Below are 26,127 nucleotides of genomic sequence, written 5' to 3'. Positions count from 1 at the left end.
CCCAACACTGTTTTGTATTGAGCTTTGATTAATCGATTAACCCTTTTAGAGCCGTTACCAACGAGTGTACCACAATCTTAAATGTAACCAAGTGAAACCAAGAAAACATCCTTTCCTAGAGAATCCTCAAGCTTACATTTCCTAGATCAACTCCAGATTGTGTCAACAGAAGCTTTGGCCTGTGCTCAGTGTTTGGCTAGAAGGAGATGATGAAGCCATCAGAGGATGGAGGTGGGTACAGGCCAGTTTTTACTCTTACAGTCTACACAGTATAAATGTGGATCCAGCAGAAAAGTATTCGCATCACTGGCCCAGAAGAGTCGTCACCCGCCTCAGATCAATGACAATACCTCTCCCCTCTCTTTCTGCCTGGTCTCTATGAGCACTATAAAGGGGAGGATGACACTTTCTCCCTGACTACAATGAAGAATGCATCCAACATAGTTATACACATATAGGATCATATCTGGGCTTTATTGACTGCTGGGTTGCTCCAGCCAGGGTGTCCTATAACAGATTTTGAATAAAAAAGTCCTGCTATTTATCATAATGTATTTGTATAAATGTTCCATCCACGCTAACCAAGTAGGTTGAGCACCTCTGCATTTCACACTGAGGTATAAAAATAGATGGACATTACCCAAACCCAAATTCCAGCCCGACCAGTAACCAAAGCTGGCTCATTGTCAAGCAAATGGTTGGTGAGAGGTATTTTTTTCTTCTATGCATTTGCTCTATTTTATTTATTGTAATATTATATAGTGAAGACAGCCATTCCATTGTGACTCAAAAAAAGTTGGACAGTAATTTGGATGCACATCTATACCTGTTAAAGTCTGTTGAACTAAAGATGAAAAGTATTTCCTTGCAATTAAAAAGGTCAAAATGCCTCCATATGACTCGCAGACTGAAAAAACCCAAATATCATAAATGTTATAGCAAGTGTAACAGATTTCATCCTCTATCCATCCATGATGTGTTTTGCATATTATGTCTCTGACCTGGCAAAAAATTCAATCCACACTAAACATGAACTGTGTACCACCGTCCAGTTGGACATCTATTCAATTCAATCCAGTTTTATTTATACAGCGCCAAATCACAATAACAGTTGCCTCAAGGCGCTTTATATTGTAAGGTAGACCCAACAATCATATGACCCTCTATGAGCAAGCACTTTGGCGACAGTGGGAAGAAAAACACCCTTTTAACAGGAAGAAGCCTCCAGCAGAACCAGGCTCAGGGAGGGGCGGGGCCATCTGCTGCAACCAGTTGGGGTGAGAGAAGGAAGACAGGATCTGAATCTGGATTTGTTGTATTTTCTAGAGAAATTCATGTTTCTCAATTTTTCTTTTCAAATTTGATCAGTTTTCAGTTGTGAATATGTGTCCTCGGAAAAATGATTTAAATATCGACATTTGCCTTTAGCAGTCGCAAACCGTACTTCCAAAAACTGTTGGAGTGAGAGCTGAAGTAATGTCATGACTTCCAACTTGAACCAAGACCTTTCTTAGCAGTCAATAAAGCACAGATATGATCCTATCCACCCCAGTTTAAATATGTTGAATGCATTCTTCTTCTTCATATAAATCTAGCCATACCATTATGAATATCCTGCTAATGTTTTGTGTGCAACGCTAACAGAGTAGTTTGAGTGCCTTAGTCCAGTGAACCCAGAGAAGTACTGTCCTGCAGTCTGCAGTCAGTGTTCTCCTCCTTCTGCCTCCATAGGTGGATGCTGTTTGTCCTTGGTGGAAACTTTTGTGGGGGGGTTTCAGGAACACTAGCATGAGTTGTGTGGGACCTTGAACAGTGCATAGCACTGCAAACACACAATGTTAATTTGCTGAGTGTGGATAACAGTAGCAGCCATCTTTTGCCAGGCTAGCGTCCACCCTCCTGTGCATAATTTTTCAGTCGAGTGGTTATATGTCAGTTTAGTCATATATTTGATTACCATTACGTTTCTGCACCAAAGTGCTATAGAGCCCTGCAGTTAGCGAGGCAGTCGTCTGTCTTACCTTCCGCTTTGCTCATGACTCCTTTCTGTAGCAGACAGAAGGTTGCTGTTGGATACACGTTTAGAGCAAAGTAATTTTACTTCACTGATGTTTTAAAATGTTTTCATTCTGGTTCAATCATTCACAGCAATTGATAATTCTGTCTGGAAAATTACAGTGTGAAATACACATCATCATTGTTGTTCACTGTTTAAGACTGAGATGATGGAACACTGAAACAATTTCATTTCTTAGTGGTTCTTGTTAAACAGTATCTGTGGGCTCTTTCTGCTCTGAGACTACAATAAGCCTTTTATGCATAATAATTGTAATGGTTTGTTATGAGGCAAGAAAGCAGGAATATCACTTGTTTGATTACATTTCACACATTTCATCTCACTTTGTGCTTCTCCACTAACAAAATTTTCATGATTTCAGTCTGCCTCTCTAAGGGCAACTTAGCTTTACAGAGTTGAACTTGCAGCACATAATACCACAACACCCACATAGTAATAACTTACAAATGATCTCTTCTGACCATTTTCTTGTAGCTGTGTATTGATTTCACAGCAACTAACAACAAAGTTACTTTTACTCCACGCTTGTGCGCGCTCGCACGCACACACACACACACACACACACACACACACACACACACACACACACACACACACACGCACACACATTGTTTAATTTTTTTTTTTTTATTTACACATTTAATTTCTATTTTTTTAACTTCCACCTGACGGGGCCCCTGATGTGCTGTTGGCTCAGGTGCCTCTCAGCAGCCAACAGTTAGGAAAAGTGGATCAGAGATCCTTCCTCTCACATTTGACATCACACGGCTCAGTGAGGAGGCCACAGAAGCAGCAGAATTTAATGAGGGTGAAGGGGTGAACACGCATTTACACAACGGATTCATTAGAGAGACATATTGCAACATTTGGTAAATGACGCCCAAACGGTGCAGCATTGATGCTCTGCGAAATCTGTGTGTCCAATGTGGCCCCAGGTCTCCAATTACAGACCAAACTTCTCCCCTGGAGCAGAGGTCAAAACACCTGCTCACAACATCTGCTGAGCTCACTCAAGGAACTCTTAGTGTACATGTGTGTGAATGTGCACGTGCACACAGGGCTTTATTTTACATGGCTTCCTTATGATGGAGGAATTGTAAAAGCATGCGTATGCGATGTGTAAAAGCAGAATAATTCAGGATGAAACAGAACTGCAAAATTTCAGAATCTACAGGTAAATCTTGTGGTAGTGAGACTGAACAGATCTTTTAGAATTCCAACAAAGAACAAATTCTAGTTTAGGTGTGCCTCCAGAGGCTTTTTAAAAATAGACTGCAAACAATATCTCTACAGTGATGAAACTACTTCAGATACAATGTTACAGGCTTCAGACCACAAGCTAGGCTCCTTCCTTAAACACGATAACTGAATCCTTTTATAATCATCAAAGCAAAAGCAGTCAGCAAAGATAAAAGACATTTGACCGCAGGTGTAGTTACCATCAGCTAATGAGCAGTTTGCGCACACACACGCACACACACACACACACACACACACACACACACACACATAGGCTTCGACCTTGCCTAAATCACGCAACAAACACAGCTTTATCTCGTCTTGGGAACTATTAAAGTTCCCTCTTCCTACAGCTCGTAGTAATTTATCTGAACATAACTGTGCACATGATTTGACTTTGGTTAAATGACACTTCAGAAAAGCTTCGACATGTTGTTTCGAGAGATGAACCTAGCTAACAGCCTGAGGAAAATCAGCAACAAAACATGTTAGCTTGTAGCAAAACTGTTGTTTTATACAACAACAAATAAGTTGATTTAAAAATAGGTGATTCTCAAATGCAGTTTTTCTTTCATCGAACTGGAAAACAAATACCGACATGCTCAGAGACGATGCAGGGCTTCATCCAGAAAATGGATACATGTGTCAATTTAGACCATGACATTCAGCTACTCTTCCATTTCAGTCACCACAGGTATTTTATTTTTTAGGTATTAGTTCCTCCTACGCCGAGCGGCGCATCGGGCAGCTAGTGATCTCCATCGATGTCGGTCAGCAGCGACTGCTTCAGCTTCGTCCCAGGCAATGTCGACAGTTCTCAGGTCGTCCATAAATGTTTGACGCCATGTGGTCTTTGGTCGGCCTTGCTTTCGCTTGCCAGTTCGTGGACGCCATGTCATGGCAATCTTAGTCACCACAGGCCACTTTATAATTTACACTTGAATTTTCCTTAATGGAATGAAGTGATAACACCGGAACCGTGTGGTACATTACATCTGATATTTATTCAGCTGGAAAATAACAGAAATAGTACCTGTGACAGAAATGAATATGAAAATATGGCTCAGGCAGGTACAACTAATCCACTAATGAATGTATGATTTATATCATAGTCTCGTGATATGGTTAAAAAGGCTGAGTCAGGTTCAAACTCCCTCCTCTAAACTACAATATATTTAATCCAGATTTCTAATTACAACCAAAAGAATTCAGCTGCTCGACAGACATCTTCACTTATACATTTACCATCACGCCCAACCTGATGTCAGCTATAAAAGATAGTTTGTATGATGCATCATATGATAGAAGCGTCCCATCAGTATTACTCATCACATGATAAATCCAAGTTAAAGGCTCATACTGCTTTATGTAAATAGTAGTGCTGTCAAAATTAACGCGTTAACGCGAATTAATCCACCATCACGGTCAACGTGATTACATTTTTTAACGCAATTAACGCATCTCCCGTGCAGAATGACTCAAAATCCCTGAAATGTTTCTGTCAACACATTTCGGGCAGACCTATTACTATCGTTGAGAACATGAGGTTCACAGAACTTTGGTTCCTCGTTTTGAGGACTTGAAGCCTCTCCAAGAGTGACAGAGAGAGAGGGGATAAATGTTTACAGAGTTTTTTGTTAACATGAATGTTCAAGATGTTCAATAAACATGTTAAGTGCAGATATTTTCCCTTTTTTCTTGAGTCTGTTTGCTCATGCAAAATGAAATGCGATTAATCCATCCATCCAACCATCCATTCGCTTCCGCTTATCCTTTTCAGGGTCGCAGGGGGCGCTGGAGCCTATCCCAGCTGTCATAGGGCGAGAGGCAGGGTACACCCTGGACAGGTCGCCAGTCTGTCGCAGGGCCAACACACAGGGACAGACAACCATTCGCACTCACATTCACACCTAGTGACAATTTGGATTATCCAATTAACCTATCCCCACAAGCTGCATGTCTTTGGACGGTGGGAGGAAGCCGGAGTACCCGGAGGGAACCCACGCAAACACGAGGAGAACATGCAAACTCCACACAGAAAGACCCCGGCCTGATGGTGGAATTGAACTCAGGACCTTCTTGCTGTGCGGCAACAGTGCTAACCACCGTGCCACCGTGGTGCGATTAATATAGAATAAAAATGAATTCAATTGTGATTAATCTAAATTAATCTACAGTAACCCTGCGATGAATCAGATTAAACATTTTAACTGTTTGACAGCACTAATATATATTATATATTAGTGTATACTTACCTATTAGTATATAGGTTTTTTTAAAAAGTTGTATTTCACAGTAGAGAACCTGTGCTAAAAGACTGAAGAAAACTATTCAAATTCTCTTTGAATTTAAGCATTTAACATTCTTTGTGTTTATTCTGCATTTACTTGATTATATTGCAGAAATGTCACAAGCTTAAATATAAAGTTGAAAAAAAAATTAGTTTTAGCCAGGTTATTGATCAAGTAATTGCGATTAATCGCGATTAATTACAGAAAATTGTGAGATTAAATTTTTTTTTTTAATTATTAAATTGAGTTCTTTTGGATTCTTTATGGCCAGCTCATAGTGGTCTTTTACTTTACAAAATGATCTTTAATTTCACATATTCCGGAATACGGAGACTCAGCAGACACACAGACACGTCAGCCAAAGTCTGAAGCACAAACAGGAAGCCTAGTTATATTTATATACTCCATCCAGACGTCACAAACACTATAAGTTTCGATCAAACACTCTGCTTAGTTTCACTTTCTGGTCCTGCAGTTACCATGCTCTTGCAAAAGCATGTAGTTTCCTGTCAGTACTTTTGGCACAGACTGTATTAAGAGACGGCCCTTTTAAACTATATTAAAAGCAAGTAACAATAAACACTAAATAAGGACTAAAAATATAATTATTTCATGATATAATCTATTGACATCACTGATAAATAGTGATTATTATATAGTAGTAACTCTGTTACAGACAGACGTAGCTTCCATGTCTGAAAACTGATCCCACAGTGTAGATTTAAGGTTAAGCCTTAAATCTACACTGTGGGGTGAATGTAGCTCAAGAGGCAGTGCAGGTCACCCACTAATTGGAAGCTTGGCGCGTCGATCCCTGGCTGCTCCAATCTGCATGCCAAAGTATCCGTGACCAAGATACCGAACCCCAAGTTACTTCCTGATGTATCCATCAGAACACGAGTGAGCATGACTGTTAGGTAGAAAGCATTGGGCATAGAAAACAGTGCTGTATTAATGAGTAAATAAGGCATGTTGTATAAAGCACTTTGAGCCCTCCTGTATAGTAGAAAAGCACTATATATAAAAACCAGTGCATTTCATTCTTTTTAATGGCGATCAGGAGGTGACAGCTGTGACTCTCAGTCTTACTGAAGTCTGTGAGATAAAATCCCTCTGCCCAGTTTTGGGTCAAACAATAAAAATTCAATGAATTTTGCAAATTTTGGCCAATTTTTGAAAATGAAAAGCAGGATTATACAGGATATACTTAAAATGTTGTTAGCAAACATAAATGGTAAATGGACTGGCTGCAGACTCTGATGGATGCATCTAACAACTGTGTATCATGCAATAAACAGCCGCTTGTTACGGACAAAGTGCTAGCCACCGAGTGTGCAGTTTCACATTCAGCACCATCCCTCGGCCGCCACATCTGGCTTCAAACTCCAACACGGCAAAAGCAAAAACATCTCAAGTAGGGATGGGTATCTAAAACCGGTTCTTGTTGAGAACCGGTTCGCACTGTTTCAATTCCCTGGAATTGTTTGCCATTTTTGTAAACGATTCCCTTATCGATTCCAGTCACCCCGAAAGACGTCACCACGTTGTGGAGCGTCATTTACCTGGCAGGAAACATGGCGGCTCAAACGCTCAAAAGTTTGATTATACTTTACGAGAACGGATGACAACAGGGCAACTTGCAATACTTGCAAAGTAGATATTTCATTTAAGGGAGGAAACACTACGAATATGCAAAAGCATTTGGTCACAAAACACGCGATGACCTTAAATGAATGTCATGTTTTTAATTCCGCTCCGGACTCGTGAATCTCAACCCAGCAGCAGCGGTAACGTTTGCACGTCCTCTCCCGTTAATACGGCAGGTAAATAATCAACTAACAGTGCATATTATGTTAGCGCGATCTGCCTTATTACAAAACCTGCCATTACTGTGCATTTAGGTGACCGTGATGAGACAGACAGAGTCTGGCTCAGATGCTGGCAGTTCTCGCTGCAGTCTACCGGTAGCGTCTCCTTTCAGGCCAGGATAGATGAATGTCACCGAGCAGTGACTAAGTTTGTGGTCAAAGGCTTGCACCCATTTGCCACAGCAGATGCCCCCGATTTTCGGTAAGTGAATGTGTTTAATTGTAGGCAGGACATTACTGGATATTCTTGTGTAATTGCTACAGAATAATTTATGTTATACTTTGTTATTGCTACAGAAGAATATTTATTTTATTATTTTACATTTATAATTTCTTTTCCCCGGGGTCCCTGTGACACCCCATTGAAGAGCTGTAGGCTGGATCTCTTAAGATCTCACTGTTGGGTTTGTAAGGCCATGTTACTCCTAAATTTCTATCTTGTTCAAAGAGAAGATAAAAAACAAAGTTCTAAGCTAATCGACCTTAGTGTTCTCCTTTTTTAAAAAGAATCGATAAAGAATCGAATCGTTAAACAGAATCGAAAATGGAATCGGAATCGTGAAAATCTTATCAATACCCATCCCTAATCTCAAGGCCTAAAAACAAGAATTCAGAAACCAAACGGTGACGTCACAGTTGCTACATCCAGGGTGTGATTTGTGAAAAAAATCCGGGGGAAGGTTTGTGTGTCGCTACACCCTCTCTAACCCACATGTGCAAATCTCCAGACAAGGAACTCTGTTTATTTACTGCAGAACGTTAACAAATATGTAACAAGAACTTGGCTCTGCAATGTGTTTCACAGCATCAAACACCACAGGTTCTAACTTGTGCAGTGAATCGTGGATCAGTCTCTTCACACTGGTGTGTGTCAGCCCATCAGTTGTAAAGCCAGCAAACCACACATTTCAGAGATAGAATAGAATAGCTCTTTATTGCCATTGTACATATACAAAGAAAGTGAAGATGCCCTTCACAGCAAGGTTTCTGTAGGCTGTGGTGGAAAGCAACCCTGGTGTGTTGCTGCAGTTCAATAAGAAGAAAGAAGAAACTGCACAATTCGTCTTTGTAGAGAATTCCAGAGCATATGATCAGGCAAGCGGCTGACACAGTATTGTTGTTTTGAATGCAACACTAAAAATCTAGTAAGAAGCACTTTAGACATAAGCTGCATCCATTTTGTCCTTCTGTCTATGGCCGGGATGTCAAACTCATGTTACATCAGGGGCTACATATGGCCCACTTTAAGTGCTCGGTCATGGAGATATCCTAAAAGTGCTGTCACTGCAGCAGGTCATTTTTTTCTAGACAACGTTGAAATTCTGTTCTGGTAATGAAAGAAATTGTGAGCATGACTCTTTGGGCTTAAATTGTAAGAATTAACTGGTTAAAATTACAGGTAAAAGTTCTGATAGGTTATTGTCCAGACTGTAAAGACAAAACTGAAAGTTTTTGTTAATTAACAGAAACGGTCCTTGTCTGGCTGGCTCCTGAGCCTTAGGCTGGACTATGGGAACTACAGGGTGGGCCATTTATATGGATACACCGTAATAACATGGGAATGGTTGGTGATATTAAAGTCCTGTTTGTGGCACATTAGTATATGTGAGGGGGCAAACTCCTCAAGATGGGTGGTGACCATAGTGACCATTTAGAAGTTGGCCATCTTGGATACAACTTTTGTTTTTTCAATAGGAAGAGGGCCATGTGACACATCAAACTTATTGGTAATGTCACACGAAAAACAATGGTGTGCTTGGTTTATTACGGTGTATCCATATAAATGGCCCACCCTGTACAGTAGTGCAGAATAAATGTTTCAGTGCAGATAAACAGATTGGCACACACTTTATTGATAGCTAAATTAAAAAAAAAGCCATGTCCACTGTTATCTCTATTCTACACAAACAGCTTTTCCATATAAGCAGTATAAGCTAATCTAGAAGTTAATGTTATTTACGGTGTGTCACACAGCTGCTTCAGCAGGAGGGGAGGAGCCAAGCAGAACACCTGCCAGTTACTCCAGTGACTCCCCTAGAACAGAAAACTTGTCACCAGTTCACACTGAGCCGTCTTTCTGGAACAGGGCCGCCCAGCTGTCTCTGAATGTCTCCAATCTGTGCTCAGTGTCCTCCACCTGTTCTGTTTGTCTTCTGCAAACATGTTGCATGTTATATTTATATTACAGCTTGTGTCTTTCAGCGCTGTCTAGTTTGTTTTCATGTATTTCTGCTTACAAGTTGTTAAGATTCAAAAGTTGAGAAAGGGTACAGGAGGTGATCGAAAAATAATCACACTGGTCCGGCCGGGTGAAGTCAAACGAAGATTTTAATTCGCACGTGGGAAGATCACTGGACACAGCAATTGATCTTCAACTTACTCAAAGCATTAAACAGATATTTATACCGTCAGGGCTTAAATTTAATGACGCCCCTTCAACGTCACAGATACATTTTATACATAGATCAAATCAAAACCACAACGACTTTTGACACCGTTTAAAAGAACAATTGTCTCCTATCTTCACAACAGGTGCTTCCTGTCACTGCCGGATGCTCGCTTGTCATCCTGACACCTCAGCAGCAATTCTGCGACAAACTGCTCTTTTTGCAACCCCAGCAAAACATGATTAAACTTTCACCTATAAATGATTCTCTAACTAAGTGTGTGTGTCTGTGTGCTAACCACAATTGCACCCTGTTTCACCTCGCGACCAGCTCCTAACCTCTAACCAGACAGAGAGACAGAAGCCACTCTGATATGCAACAACTGAAACTATGTATGTGTCCTCTACTAAATAAATGTTTTAATCAAGAACCCCTACTAAAAGCTTAATACAAGAATATGAACATATAAAAGATAATAAAATAAACTGATATAAGTGTTTTGTAAGCATGTATTGCAATTCCTTCTATGTTCTAGTTTTCCCTCAGCATGTATCACCTGAACAGTCACGTCAGTGAGGCTTAAGACCTTTAAAGAACCTGAACATCAACTTCAAATAAGCACAGATATGCAATATGTACAAAATAGTTATAACTGCACCTGAAATACAAAGTTAACATCATCATAAACATCTTAAGGCCATCTTAAAGCTATCTATTACATTGTTAAAGCAATGATCATACTGCAGATTATATTATGCTGATAAAATACTTTTTGTTCATCCCCACAAAGTCCACAGTGCAAATTCATCCATCACAGTGTTATAATTATAAGATATCTGAGCATACAGCAGTACACTGCTCTAACAGAAGAGTGAAGAGATTATGCAGCTGTGCCAAACATCTCACTTAACTGGCATTGCTTTAAAATGGTGCTTATAGATAAGGGTATTTCATTTTGTTAAAATCCTGCCACCTCAACTCCTTTCTCCTTGGTCTCTTCCTCACCTCGTTCCTCATCTCTGGTGGGAAAGACTGAGGCTGAAGAGCATGTGCATACTGAGAAATAAGAAAATGAAGGCTCCTGTTGCTGGAAATGTTCCTGCATTGTTTTTCTGTTATTTTGTTCAACATTGTGCAATGCCATGTTTTCACACTTTGATCCTTGTTAACTACATGAATATATTCAGACTTACAGGAGGTGTTGGTGCAGGATTGCTTCCCTATAGAGAAGCACGAGACTTTCAAGTGATAATCAGAGAGTGTGGAACCTTTTAAAAATCTGCTTTAATTGCATGAATAATTTTCAATAATAACAAAGTAAAAAAAAAAATTAGTGACTAAATGTCAAAAGTTCCTGTTTAGTGTTTTTAACCCCATAATGCCTTTGTATGAGTTTTTGAGATCTCTAAATCATTAGTGGGACCCCCCCCCCCAGCAAAAGTTAAGTAAATATAACCCATATATATACTCTATATACTCAAAAAAGTCAACTAAGGCACGTGTTTAATTACTTGGTTATGAAATGATTCCTTCTTGTTGGTAGTATTTGAATCAAAGATCAACTGGATCTATATGAGTTCAACCAGTAGGAAGAATATACTTCAAAACAGTGATGCTTTCATTGAAAAAGCTCAAATCAAAGCAAGTGCACATGTTGGAACATCTTCAGAGCTACCAGCTACTTTTTTCCATCCTTACTATCAGTTTATAGTATATGTATTATGAGTTTATAGTTAACAAAGCTAGCTCATACCTATGCTGTGCTGTTTTGTCAGTCACATTATGCTACGTGTGGAAATCTGTTTGTGTTATATTGTCAATCAGAATGTACTAGTGCATACTAGTGTATGGCTTGAGTAAACCAGTCAAAAAACTGGTGGGACTATTAGCCTGGTTAGCTCAAGCAACAACCAACTTATGTACGGTATAATGTGTGTGCATGTGAACCTTTACGTAGATGTAAGGACTTATGCTCTAAGTGCAGATCATTTTTAAATCTGCTCGCAATGTTAATCAGTTGTATTTACAGTTCCAAATCACAGCAACCAAGGTACTGTCAAGGTACTTTACACAACAAGGTAAAGGACTCACAGTGTTCCGCGAGTACACTGATGATCAGATAATCCCCTATGAACAAGCATTTGGTGACGGTGGGGAGGAAAAACTGCTGTGTTTCAGACAAAAATTTCCAGCACAACCAGGAACAGTCTGACAAGCTGGGAGGGTGGCCATGCGCTACAACGCGGTCAGTAGAGAGGGGACTACAGGAACCAAACGACTCACGGACCGATACCGGTCCGAGGCCCGGGGATTGGGGACTGCTGGTATATACATTGGGTGAATGTGCAGTAGTAGCAGCAAGCAGGTGAATTCTGTACATTAATAAGAATAGACATCTGACTATTTTAAAGAATAGACAATATAAACATATTTAAATTGATATTATTGAATGGAAGCAACAAAGAAAAACAGATACACACAGAATTGTTAAACAACAAACAAGCAAGTTTCACAGTGACTGTTTGAACTGAAATATTAGAATACAGATTAATGACACACTCACGTGTCTTATAATTGCTTTCATCAATTTATCCCCAACCCATACCACTTAAAACCCCTATCCCTCAGGCCAGGTAGAAAAAAGCCAAACAATGCAAGAAAAAAGAAAACAAACAAACAAACAAAAACAACATCGCAGATACAACAAGAACAAAATAAGACAAACACACAAATGACTAAAAAAAATTAATAAATAAATAAAAAGAAGAAGAAAAAGAAGGGGGGAGGATTTACTGAGTAATGCTGGAAGTCGGGTTCGCAACCTGGAGGCTGGAAAAGTATTTCAGGAATTGCCCCCACACCTTCTAAAACTTACCGCTGTTATTACTAATCGCATACCGGATCTTTTCAAGGCTCAGATAGTACATAAGGTCCCTCAGCCATTGAGCCTGGGTGGGCAAAGGGGCACCCCTCCATCTTAGTAGGATTGCACGTCTAGGTACAAGGGAGGCGAAGGAGAGCATGCAACGCTGTGACGAGGTCAGCTGTGCATCAGCCTCTACAGTGGTTCCAAAAAGCGCAACTAATGGATTAGGATCCATATGGTGTCCAAGAATTAGGGATACGGTTTGAAATACATCTCTCCAGAATCCTTCAAGGCTAGGTCACGCCCAGAACATATGGATAAGGGAAGCCTCCGCACTCCCACATTTATCACAAGTGGGGTCAACATTCGGATACATATGTCTGTGAAGGTTCTCAGTCATCCAGGTCATCGTAGTCAAAGGAGCTTGTAAAGAAAAGCGTCTGGACTTCTTTAAGTTGCTTGAAGACGTTTCACCTCTCATCCGAGAAGCTTCTTCAGTTCTAAGGTCAAATGGTGGAGAGTCCCAGATATAAACCTAGTGGGAGTGACCCCCCACAGAGGGACAAAAGGACCCCCTGATGATCCTCTAATCGCCTGAGCCAAGGTGTGAAACTGGGTGTGGGTCCCAATCAGCCAGAGTTTCGGGTGTGTTCATTGTGAAACCTGGCCCCACCTTATCATGCGAATTCCTGAGGTCAGATGGCCCAGGATGTGAGTGGGCGTTAAGGCGTCTGGGAAGGGATCTCAAAACAGGATTATAGATGGCAGAGAGTTGGTGTCGTAAACCCCCGCCTCTGTTCAAAGATGGTCGCTCACAGTGGACATAGATGGCTTCTTTCACTCCTCTTTCAAACCATCTGTCCTCTCTGTCCAAAATGTGAACATTGGCATCCTCGAAAGAGTGACCTTTGACCTTTAGATGCAGATGGACTGCTGAGTCTTGTCCTGTGGAGGTGGCTCTTCTGTGTTGTGCCATGCGCTTGTGAAGTGGCTGTTTGGTCTCTCCAATGTAGAGGTCTGAGCATTCCTCGCTGCACTGTACAGCATACACCACATTGTTAAGTTTGTGTGTTCCTTCTTTTTTCCTTCAGGCTTAGAGGGAACATGTTCTGCCCGGTGGTGTAGGGTCCTAATTACTCCAGGTTTGTGTTCCAAAGGGTGATGGGAGTCAAAGAGGAGGTACTGGTCCGTGTGTGTGGGCTTCCGGTAAACTTCGATGTTGAGTTTGCCGTTCTCTTCAATGTGCACGGCGCAGTCCAGGAAAGGCAAACAGTTGTCATTTGTGTCTTCCCTGGTGAACATGATGTTTTTATCCACAGCGTTAATGTGCGCAGTGAAGGATTCCACTTCTTGTGTCTTGATTTTGACCCAGGTGTCGTCCACATATCTGTACCAGTGGCTGGGTACTCTTCCTTTGAAAGAGCCAAGAGCCTTCCTTTCCACTTCCTCCATGTAAAGGTTGGCTACAATAGGTGACACGGGGGAGCCCATGGCACAGCCATGTTTTTGTCTGTAAAAGCCTTCGTTGTATTTGAAATATGTAGTGGTGAGGCAGAGGTCTAACAGTGTGCAGATCTGATTGGGTGTGAAGTTGGATCTGTCCTCCAAGGAGCTGTCTTCTTGTAGTCATTTTCTGACAGTCTCCACGGCCTCCGTGGTGGGTATGCAAGTGAAGAGAGAGACTACATCAAAGGACACCATGGTGTTATCTGGATCCAGGGTAAGTTTCTGGACCTTGTCGGTGAAGTCGGTGGAGTTCTTGATGTGGTGTGGGGTGTTCCCCACGAGAGGAGCAAGGATGGTAGCAAGGTGTTTAGCAATATTATAAGTGGCTGAGTTTATGCTACTGACTATGGGTCTGAGTGGGACAGCTTCCTTGTGGATTTTAGGAAGTCCATAGATGCAGGGTATGGCATCCCCTGGGTAAAGGCGGTGATATGTAAGGCGGTCAATAATTTTGTCCTTTTCAAAGTCTTGAAGGCAAGCTATAACTTTCTTTTTGTAGCTGCTTGTGGGGTCTCGCTTTAGGGCTTCGTAGGTATTGTTGTCACTGAGGAGAGTAGTGATCTTTGTATGGTAATCTGTAGTGTTTAGGACCACGGTGCATCTTCCCTTATCAGCTGGTAAAACAGTGATGTTGTGGTCTTTGCTCAGGGAAGCGACGGCCTTCTTTTCCTGTATTGTGAGGTTGGATGGAGGGACTTTGGCACTGGAGAGCATGGCTGAGACTTTCATTCTGATTTGCTCTGCTTCTGTCTGTGATAATTTATTAATCCGTATGGCAGATTCTGTGGCTGTGATGAGGTCCACTATGGGCAACTGTTGTGGAGAAATGGCAAAATTGAGTCCTTTGGCTAATACTCTCTTTTCAGGTTCAGTGAGAATCCTGTCTGAAAAGTTCTTAACCCATTTCTCCTGACTGACTTCAGGTGTGTTTTCTTCTCTGGGTTGTGTAGGTTCAGGATGAGGAGTGTGTGTTTTTGAAAGCAAGGTGTGAAATTTCCTGCGTTGTCTTTCTTTTCCTTTAGAGTGTTGGGCCCGCTGAGCCTTGTCCACAAACTTGTAAACCTTGTAAACCTTGTAAACTCTCCACCATTTGACCTTAGAACTGAAGAAGCTTCTCGGATGAGAGGTGAAACGTCTTCAAGCAACTTAAAGAAGTCCAGACGCTTTTCTTTACAAGCTCCTTCGATTCGGATACATACGAGATAGTTTGACTTTGGAGAGATGGAACCTATGCACAAACTTAAATTGTAAAAGACAGTGGCGGTCACATAGGGATGTGGAGTTAACTAACTTGAGTATTAAGTCCCATGTATCCATAGACAATGACTGATTTAAATCTTGTTCGAGGCCGTTTTAATCCGATATATCGAAGAACCGTTCATGCTCACCAGACTGTCATAGATAAGAGAGATAAACCCTTTACCCCATGCGAATTCCTGAGATCAGATGGCCCAGGAGATCCCTTCCCAGACGCCTTAACGCCCACTCACATCCTGGGCCATCTGATCTCAGGAATGCGCATGGTAAGGTAGGGCCAGGTTTCACAATGAACACACCCGAAACTCTGGCTGATTGGGACCCACACCCAGTTTCACACCTTGGCTCAGGCGATTAGAGGATCATCAGGGGGTCCTTTTGTCCCTCTGTGGGGGGACACTCCCACTAGGTTTATATCTGGGACTCTCCACCATTTGACCTTAGAACTGAAGAAGCTTCTCGGATGAGAGGTGAAACGTCTTCAAGCAACTTAAAGAAGTCCAGACGCTTTTCTTTACAAGCTCCTTTGACTACGATGACCTGGATGACTGAGAACCTTCACAGACATATGTATCCGAATGTTGACCCCACTTGTGATAGCTCCTTTGACAACAATTGGAAGAGAAACAAAAATTTAGGAAGTATATTCATTTTGCTTGAGTTGATTCTTCCCACCAAAGAGGTGGAGAGAGGGGACCACTGTGCCAGATGTTTTTTTGTATTATTTAACAGAGGAAGGAGGTTCGCTTTGAAGCGACAGTTATGCGTCCTTGTAATTGTTCCACCTAGATATGTAAATTGATTTCCTGCTATTTTAAAGGGGAGGGTAGTATAGTCAAACACTGGTACCCCTCCATCCACAGGAAACAACTCACTTTGAGCTTGTATCCTGAAAACTGGCCAAATTGGCGAAGTATGGATAGCATTGCAGGTATAGATATTTTGGGGTTTGAGATAAAGATTAAGAGATCATCTGCATACAAGGATACTTTATATTCAACTCTTTTCCTCCAGATCCCATCGATCTCCCCACAGCAGCGGAGTGCAATGGCAAGTGGCTCTATAGCCAGATTGAAAAGAAGAGGGCTTAAGGGGCATTCCTGACGGGTTCCTCGTTGGAATTAGTAAAAACTGAAATGTTAGGACACATATATAATAACCTTATCCATGAAATAAATTTCGATCCAAAATTGAATTTATCTAGAATTGCAAATAAATATTTCCACTCGACCCGATCAAATGCCTTCTCCGCATCTAAGGAGAGAATGCACTCAGGACTCTGACTGGAAGGGGTGTATAATATATCCAATAGTCGGCGGATATTGGAATAAGAGTAACGATTCTTAATGAAGCCTGTTTGATCTTCGGATATAACTGAGGGCAAAATATTTTCCAGTCTGGCCAAAAACTTTGGCCAAAATTTTAGCATTGACATTTAATAGACAAATTGGCCTGTAGGATGAGCATTCCACAGGATCCTTAACTTTCTTTGGGACAAGAGCAATACTTGCCCCGTAAAAGGATGGCGGAAGTTTACCACACTTCCATGAGTAGGACAGGGTTAAATGTAGTTGAGGCAAAAGCAAGGGTGAAAATGCTTTGAAAAATTCTACGGGAAAGCCGTCAGGACCAGGGGATTTTCCAGGCTGCAGTGAAGAAATGGCTGCACCCAGCTCCTCTGGCATGATGGGTTCATCTAATCTGTTTTTACTATCAGAGGAAAGCATAGGTACATTCAAAGTCTTTAGAAAGTTATCCATTAAGGTGCTTTCCTGCGGGAATTCAGAGGTGTAAAGTTGGGAGTAAAAAGCCCTAAACGTATCGTTAATTTTGGAAGGGTCCGAAGTGATATTACCATTAGCCATTCTAATCTTTGTGATATGTTGTTTTACCTGAAAGCCCCTTATCTGGCTGGCAAGCATCCTACCCAATTTGTCGCTATGAATATAAAACAAACTCTTACTCTTCAGGAGCTGACTTTCACTTGAGTGCGTTGTGAGGAGCTCAAATTTAGTCTGAAGCTCCACACGCTTATTGTATAGATCTGGGCTTTTTATCTTAGCATAGAGCAGGTCTACTTCTTTGATTCAGTTGACTAAATCAAGTTGTTGTATCCGGCCCTTTTTCTTCATATTAGCAGTATAGGAAATAACTTGTCCCCTGAGAAAGGCTTTTAGTGTATCCCAAATTATTAAGCTAGAAGTTTCTCCTGAGGCATTTGTTTTAAGAAACAAGGTTATTTGTTCTTTCATGAATTCTAGGAAGTTTACATCTGCCAGGAGAGTCGAATTAAAACGCCAGTGTCGTCTGGGTTGAGGGATGTCTGGGAAACTCATTGATAGCACAATGTACAGGGAGTGCAGAATTATTAGGCAAGTCGTATTTTTGAGGAATAATTTTATTATTGAACAACAACCATGTTCTCAATGAACCCAAAAGACTCATTAATATCAAAGCTGAATGTTTTTGGAAGTAGTTTTTAGTTTGTTTTTAGTTTTAGCTATTTTAGGGGGATATCTGTGTGTGCAGGTGACTATTACTGTGCATAATTATTAGGCAACTTAACAAAAAACAAATATATACCCCATCCATCCATCCATCCATCCATTCGCTTCCGCTTATCCTTTTCAGGGTCGCGGGGGGCGCTGGAGCCTATCCCAGCTGTCATAGGGCGAGAGGCAGGGTATATACCCATTTCAATTATTTATTTTTACCAGTGAAACCAATATAACATCTCCACATTCACAAATATACATTTCTGACATTCAAAAACAAAACAAAAACAAATCAGCGACCAATATAGCCACCTTTCTTTGCAAGGACACTCAAAAGCCTGCCATCCATGGATTCTGTCAGTGTTTTGATCTGTTCACCATCAACATTGCGTGCAGCAGCAACCACAGCCTCCCAGACACTGTTCAGAGAGGTGTACTGTTTTCCCTCCTTGTAAATCTCACATTTGATGATGGACCACAGGTTCTCAATGGGGTTCAGATCAGTTGAACAAGGAGGCCATGTCATTAGTTTTTCTTCTTTTATACCCTTTCTTGCCAGCCATGCTGTGGAGTACTTGGACGCGTGTGATGGAGCATTGTCCTGCATGAAAATCATGTTTTTCTTGAAGGATGCAGACTTCCTCCTGTACCACTGCTTGAAGAAGGTGTCTTCCAGAAACTGGCAGTAGGACTGGGAGTTGAGCTTGACTCCATCCTCAACCCGAAAAGGCCCCACAAGCTCATCTTTGATGATACCAGCCCAAACCAGTACTCCACCTCCACCTTGCTGGCGTCTGAGTCGGACTGGAGCTCTCTGCCCTTTATCAATCCAGCCACGGGCCCATCCATCTGGCCCATCAAGACTCACTCTCGTTTCATCAGTCCATAAAACCTTAGAAAAACCAGTCTTGAGATATTTCTTGGCCCAGTCTTGACGTTTCAGCTTGTGTGTCTTGTTCTGTGGTGGTCGTCTTTCAGCCTTTCTTACCTTGGCCATGTCTCTGAGTATTGCACACCTTGTGCTTTTGGGCACTCCAGTGATGTTGCAGCTCTGAAATATGGCCAAACTGGTGGCAAGTGGCATCTTGGCAGCTGCACGCTTGACTTTTCTCAGTTCATGGGCAGTTATTTTGCGCCTTGGTTTTTCCACACGCTTCTTGCGACCCTGTTGATGTTTGAATGAAACGCTTGATTGTTCGATGATCACGCTTCAGAAGCTTTGCAATTTTGAGACTGCTGCATCCCTCTGCAAGATATCTCACTATTTTTGACTTTTCTGAGCCTGTCAAGTCCTTCTTTTGACCCATTTTGCCCAGGAAAGGAAGTTGTCTAATAATTATGCACACCTGATATAAGGTGTTGATGTCATTAGACCACACCCCTTCTCATTACAGAGATGCACATCACCTAATATGCTTAATTGGTAGTAGGCTTTCGAGCCTATACAGCTTGGAGTAAGACAACATGCATGAAGATGATGTGGACAAAATACTCATTTGCCTAATAATTCTGCACTCCCTGTATATATAGTACGGTCTGATATTACTATGGTCTGGTATTCACAGGTTTGGACCCATGGAGTCAGCTGCTTATGAATAAGAAAATAATCGATCCTAGAATAAGTGTGGTGTACCTGTGAAAAAAAGAGCGCTCTCTTCTGTGGGGGTGTAAACAGCGCCAAACATACGAGAGACACCACAGTTAGATAAAAAGGATTAAATGAAAAGAGCAGTTTTACTGACAGTGCAGGGATTCGGGGAGGATCGGTCTAACACAGGGTCCAGCCAGCAGTTCAGGTCACCACCAAGTATGAGAGAGTATGAGCTCAGATCAGGCAGCAATGAGAAAGCACACTGGAAGAAATCTATAATATCAATATTGGGGGCATATATGTTGGCCAACACTACTTTCGTATTGTAAAGTTTACCCGAAACAAAAACGTACAGGCCACTCGTATCAGAAATTACATTATGTTTCTCAAAGGGAATATTTTGGTCAATTAGAATAGAAATGCCTCTGGCCTTAGCCTGAAAGGTGGAAAGAAAATGCTACCCTGCCCATCGGGATATAGGATGAGAGTTATCCGAATCACGGAAATGTGTTTCTTGTAGAAAGACAACAGCTGCTTTAAACTGCTTTATGTGTGAGAGCACCTTCCTTCTTTTCAAGCGTTTGACATTCCAGCTTACAAAGTTTAAGTTACTACCCATAGTCCTGCACTGAAAATGTAAGAAAACAAGTGCAGCTGAAAACAGAGTATGAGAAAGATGACAAATAAGAGACTAAAACAGAGAGTAGAATGCCTGAATATGAACGAAAGTCCTTGCATATCCCAGGAGAGGAAGATAGTCAGGACAATCTACTCACAGGGCTGTCCCACGGACAAACGTCAAGACCAGATAAGCAGGCTCTCAGGGTGATTCGGCTGTAGCGGGCAGGTCACCCAAGTATCTCCTCGCTTCATCGGCCGAATGAAGCCAGCGTCTTGCGCCGCCAGGAGAAGTGGTGCAGGATACAGCAGAGCGGGCTTGAGACCTCGTTTATACAGCTCAGACATCACTTCACGGTACTCCGCTCGCTTGCTCATAACTTCCGGGCAGTAGTCCTCCACCACGCAAATCTGCCGACCATGGTACTCTAGTTTCCCTCCTCGCCGGGCCTCTCGGATAAGAAGGTCCTTTACCTGGTACCGATGAAGGCGTATAATTACGGGGCGCGGTCTCTGTCCTGGGGCTGGCTTAGCGGCAGGTATACGGTGGGGTCTGTCGATCTCCGGGCGGGTCGGGAGCCTCTCCCTCCCGAAAACCTCGCAGAGCAAATCTGCAAAGAATTCTGTGGGACGCCCACCTTCAACGCCCTCCTCGAGTCCCAGGATACGCAGGTTTTGGCGCCTACTTCGGCTTTCTAAGTCCGTAACTTTAGCCAGAAGTTTAGTGTTAGATTCGCTGAGATTGGAACAAATGTTCTCGAGTTCTCTAACCCGCTGGCTTAAGTCAACCGCTGCTAGCTCTAAAGATCCGAGCCGCTGGCCATGATCTTCCACCGCAGAGTGGACTTCGTCAAACTTCGACTCCAGTAGGCTAAGAGATGTTTTGAAGTCGCTGGCCAATGCCTCCCTATGCTGCTCCAGAAGGGAGGAGATGGCTGCCATGTTCAGCTTAAGTGCGTCGTCCTCCCTTTCTGCCGCTTTAGTTCGTTTTGAGGCCATGTTAGAACGAGCAAAACCCAATTTCGGAACCCGTAAAATAAAACGTACTCAGTTCAGTAGTTTTGTTGTGAATTGGCTGGTTTAGGAGTGGAAAAGGTAGACAAGTTAGCGGAGCAGTCTTTTCCTCTACCTTCTACATCCCCCGAGCGACCGGAAGTCCTTTAATGTGACTTTTGAAACAGCCAAACTTTTATTCCCGTCTGTGGATTAAAAAAAAAACAGTTTAATGCTGTAGATGGCATAATAAGAAGGAAATACTCTGCAATATGCACTCTTGTAGTTTGGCTGAGAACTGTAATTTGAAACTGAAAATGACAACAACAGTCAGCGGCTTATTCTGTGACCCACAAAACACTAAATGGGCTTCCAAACTGGGAGCACTGTTCCCAGGGCTGCTGTGTGGTGAAAAGACAGATGTGTGATTTTATAACTTTAAAAAGTAGAATGCCACCATGCTCGTTTTGGAGATAGAGGTTGATACTATGTTACTATTATTTCAGATGGACCCTTAAGGACTAATTTAATAAAAGGTAATCTAGGAATTTCTAACCTGGGAATGTTTTGATGTTTTTATGTGTGCAATGCCAGTAAATCTGAAATTGTTAGAGAGAGCAGTTGTAGCCGGATGGGCTACTCGCCCTTCTTTTTCTCTCTTTCTCGCTCGCTCTAACACCCTCGCTCTCTTTCCGCTGCACTCGCTCCTTGTATCGTGTGATTGGGTTAATTAGGAACCCACCTGCATATTGATTACAGGGTGGTGTTTACCTGTATAAAGGGAAGCCGTTTTTTTTGTTGGATCATTCCTCCCGAGCTTCTGGTGCGATACAGCAGTAAATGCTGGCCTATTGGTTAATTTACCGATACGATCGGATTGTGACTGCTACAGGTAGGCCTCCTTTCGACCTCTGATTTCTCTCAAAAGTCGGTAACTAGTAGTCATAATTCTGCGGCCCGCTACAGCGTGGCTGTTTCTCTTTTCCTTACTCCAGCTGTGGTGGAGAGACGCGTCCACCGTACAGTACAGCGCCTCCAGTCTTGGGGTAAGTCGCTTATATTATAGCTGCTAGTATTTGTAAATTAGAGACGATTAAGGTTATCTTTGCCTTTTTTGTTTGTAGGGTTTGATTGCTGCCGCACCTTCTCAGGGACCAACTGCCTGATTTTAAGCAAAGAGTCGAGATGCCTGCCTAGCTGCTGTCTTGTCTTGCCCTGTTTTATCTTGTGTTCCGATCTGTTGGCCGTCCAGTTTTGTTCCTGCTGCTGGCCTCGCCTCGCCCCTGGGGGCTCTGGGTCTCACGCTAAGCCCCTTTTTGGACTATCGTTTTACTCCAGCTTTCGCGGCTGGTTGGGGCGATCTTCAGCTGCATATTGGGCTGGTGTTACAAAAACTGGTACCGCCTCTCCCGTTCCCTCTCCCAGTTGTGGAGAGCTGCGCGAGACTGAGTAGGGCTACGGACAATCGGAACCAGCACCAGCTGTGGGCTGGCTCACAGAGCACGAGTATTTCCAATCTGTGCTCTGTGGTGTGTATGTGAGTGTGTTTTATTGCAGGTCTCCGTTTTTCTTTTAATTTCTTTTTTTAGTATATAGAGAGCCTGTTTATGTCCCATGTTTTTATCCTTTTTAATGTGTATATCTTGTGCTTTTATTTCAGTGAACTGAGGATCTACCAGCGGCCGTGGGACCTTAGGTGGCGGGTCGTTTCCACACTTTTGTTGTAAAGCACCAGGTGAATAGACTATAGTGGGTTTTTTTTGTGTGGTTTTCTTTTGGTCCACCGCTGCTGGTAAGTCCCAGTTGTATGTTTATTTTGTTGTAATTTGGGACACTATTTTAGACATTTAGTGTGCTGTCTTTGTTGTTTTGTTTTTATTTTTTTAATAAATAAAATGGTGTTAATACATTGAGCCGGCCTCAGTGTGCATCCCTGAACCTGTGCAAACGTTGTTCTTTTTAATTACATTTCATTTCTAAAGTTCATATTTCCCGGGGGCTAGAATTCCCCCCAGGTGGCGTTGTCATTTTATTATTTCTTTCATAAACCCGCCGACCACTTGGTCACACAAGCAAATGGTCAGCCCAATAAGAGTGTCGCTAACTTCCTCACACTTTACTAATCCCCTATATAAATACAGGCCATTTACCATTTACCATTTACCACATATGCTACATCAGATAAAATACACAGTCAAACAGTGTGTTTGACTGTGTTTTTCTTTTCCAGTAACTTAATTAGTAGAAGTTCCTTGAAATAAAATTTGGCCCAGTGGTGGTTTGAAGGGTTTCTGAAGCTTCTGCGGGCAGCGACATTGACAGAGTGCACTGATTGCAGTTAACAAGCTCTAAATGTCTTATCTGGAGTTGTGGTTTCCACGCCAACAGCGCTGGAGCCATCCACTGTGCCAACTGTGCCATTTGAAATTGATTAACTAATTTATATTCAAGCCTGCTGCTTCTTTAAGTCAAGACAAAGAAGAAGTCTCTTCAACAACAAAGACAGCAGATGAATAAATCACTGACAGTGAATTCTCTAAATACACCGACGTATGCGAAACAAAGCTGATTCACTCCTTTGTTGTGAGGGAGGCGAGGCCTGATGGATCTGTGGGGCTCAGCCAAAGGTGAAACCGCAGATCAAGAGATGACAGCAGGTTGATCTGGTAATCGATCTGGAGCGGGTTCAGATGGTATAAGAGATGGTTATTAGAATTAGAGCCTCAGATGCTCTTATTAAACTGTGCGTGTTTGACACGGGGTGATGAAGTGGTGGCTGGAGCGCCTTCAGCACGCAGTCAGCAGCTCTCTGTTGTGACATCATACAAACTCCACACATTAAACTAATTGAGCAGTAGAGTGCCATCAAGCCAAAGTCACCTCAGATCAGACAGCAGTCGAACAGCTTAGCGAGCAGCGTGGAGCATCCACATTCATACCACAACTATCAGTAACACACAAACGCCCCCAGCAGCTGCTGCCTGTTCGTTAGCAGACGTGAGAACATTTGGTCAGCCTGACTGCCACTGAAACGGATTTGTGGGGTTTTTGTCAATAGCAAAAAGGTTATAGAAGTTTTGAGGAAGTGAGGATTTTTACATTTTCCTTTCTATTTATGACTTTATTTATCTGCTGTTCTACCCCTTTTTTTGTTTTGAACCTTCTTAGTTAAATGTACTGCAATACAATTTTATTTTGAGCATAAGCTATTAACCATTAGCCTATTATTTTTTATAATTTGCTCTCTGCTAAAGTCTTTAGGCCTTGCAGGCAAGCAATTATTTCAGCTATATATCCATTATTTTTCATTAGCTGAAGTAACTTTACACTGATTGTAGAATTAGTACAGTACTCGTTCAGAGTCATGATTGGCTGCTAACTTATTGATTGTTATAAGAATTTATTAATTATGAGTGTGCTCAATCAGAAGGACTGTAAAGAAAAACAAAAGATCAAAAATAACCACAACAGACGAAACAACTGCACAGAGACCAGCTGAGTCTATTTGAGTTATTCTTTGTGCATGGGATCTATTAGTGTCCTGTGGCAAAGGCCTGGCTATTTCTTAATAAGTAACATTATTATTATTATTATTAAATTTAAATAGATGGATTTAAACGCTGACTGTTTAATTCATCACATGTGCTAACTGACACATTAATAGGACCTTCTTGCTGTGAGGCAACAGTGCTAACCGCCGTGCCACCGTTACTTTATTGATCCCCATGGGGAAATTCCTCTGCATTTAACCCATTCACTCAGTGAAGCATTATTAGTAAGATTTAGACAGCAGCTCTTCCTGAGTAAAAAGCCCTAAACGTATCGTTAATTTTGGAAGGGTCCGAAGTGATATTACCATTAGCCATTCTAATCTTTGTGATATGTTGTTTTACCTGAAAGCCCCTTATCTGGCTGGCAAGCATCCTACCCAATTTGTCGCTATGAATATAAAACAAACTCTTACTCTTCAGGAGCTGACTTTCACTTGAGTGCGTTGTGAGGAGCTCAAATTTAGTCTGAAGCTCCACACGCTTATTGTATAGATCTGGGCTTTTTATCTTAGCATAGAGCAGGTCTACTTCTTTGATTCAGTTGACTAAATCAAGTTGTTGTATCCGGCCCTTTTTCTTCATATTAGCAGTATAGGAAATAACTTGTCCCCTGAGAAAGGCTTTTAGTGTATCCCAAATTATTAAGCTAGAAGTTTCTCCTGAGGCATTTGTTTTAAGAAACAAGGTTATTTGTTCTTTCATGAATTCTAGGAAGTTTACATCTGCCAGGAGAGTCGAATTAAAACGCCAGTGTCGTCTGGGTTGAGGGATGTCTGGGAAACTCATTGATAGCACAATGTACAGGGAGTGCAGAATTATTAGGCAAGTCGTATTTTTGAGGAATAATTTTATTATTGAACAACAACCATGTTCTTAATGAACCCAAAAGACTCATTAATATCAAAGCTGAATGTTTTTGGAAGTAGTTTTTAGTTTGTTTTTAGTTTTAGCTATTTTAGGGGGATATCTGTGTGTGCAGGTGACTATTACTGTGCATAATTATTAGGCAACTTAACAAAAAACAAATATATACCCCATCCATCCATCCATCCATCCATCCATCCATCCATTCGCTTCCGCTTATCCTTTTCAGGGTCGCGGGGGGCGCTGGAGCCTATCCCAGCTGTCATAGGGCGAGAGGCAGGGTATATGCCCATTTCAATGATTTATTTTTACCAGTGAAACCAATATAACATCTCCACATTCACAAATATACATTTCTGACATTCAAAAACAAAACAAAAACAAATCAGCGACCAATATAGCCACCTTTCTTTGCAAGGACACTCAAAAGCCTGCCATCCATGGATTCTGTCAGTGTTTTGATCTGTTCACCATCAACACTGCGTGCAGCAGCAACCACAGCCTCCCAGACACTGTTCAGAGAG

The 26,127-nt window shown here is 41.9% G+C and overlaps 1 long non-coding RNA gene across 1 annotated transcript; it reads left to right on the top strand.

Annotated features, from left to right (window-relative positions):
• The first annotated feature begins 22,011 nt into the window (after positions 1–22,011).
• LOC143421469 (uncharacterized) lies at positions 22,012–23,090 on the top strand. The gene is made up of 3 exons (XR_013101147.1): positions 22,012–22,080; positions 22,184–22,234; positions 22,313–23,090. It is a non-coding gene; the product is annotated as an uncharacterized LOC143421469 (long non-coding RNA).
• Positions 23,091–26,127: the final 3,037 nt, after the last annotated feature.

This window comes from Maylandia zebra, linkage group LG1 (assembly GCF_041146795.1).
Source record: "Maylandia zebra isolate NMK-2024a linkage group LG1, Mzebra_GT3a, whole genome shotgun sequence".
Taxonomy (NCBI): domain Eukaryota; kingdom Metazoa; phylum Chordata; class Actinopteri; order Cichliformes; family Cichlidae; genus Maylandia; species Maylandia zebra.
The sequence above is the reverse complement of the archived record's forward strand: the minus strand, read 5'-3'. Positions and strand labels throughout refer to the sequence as shown.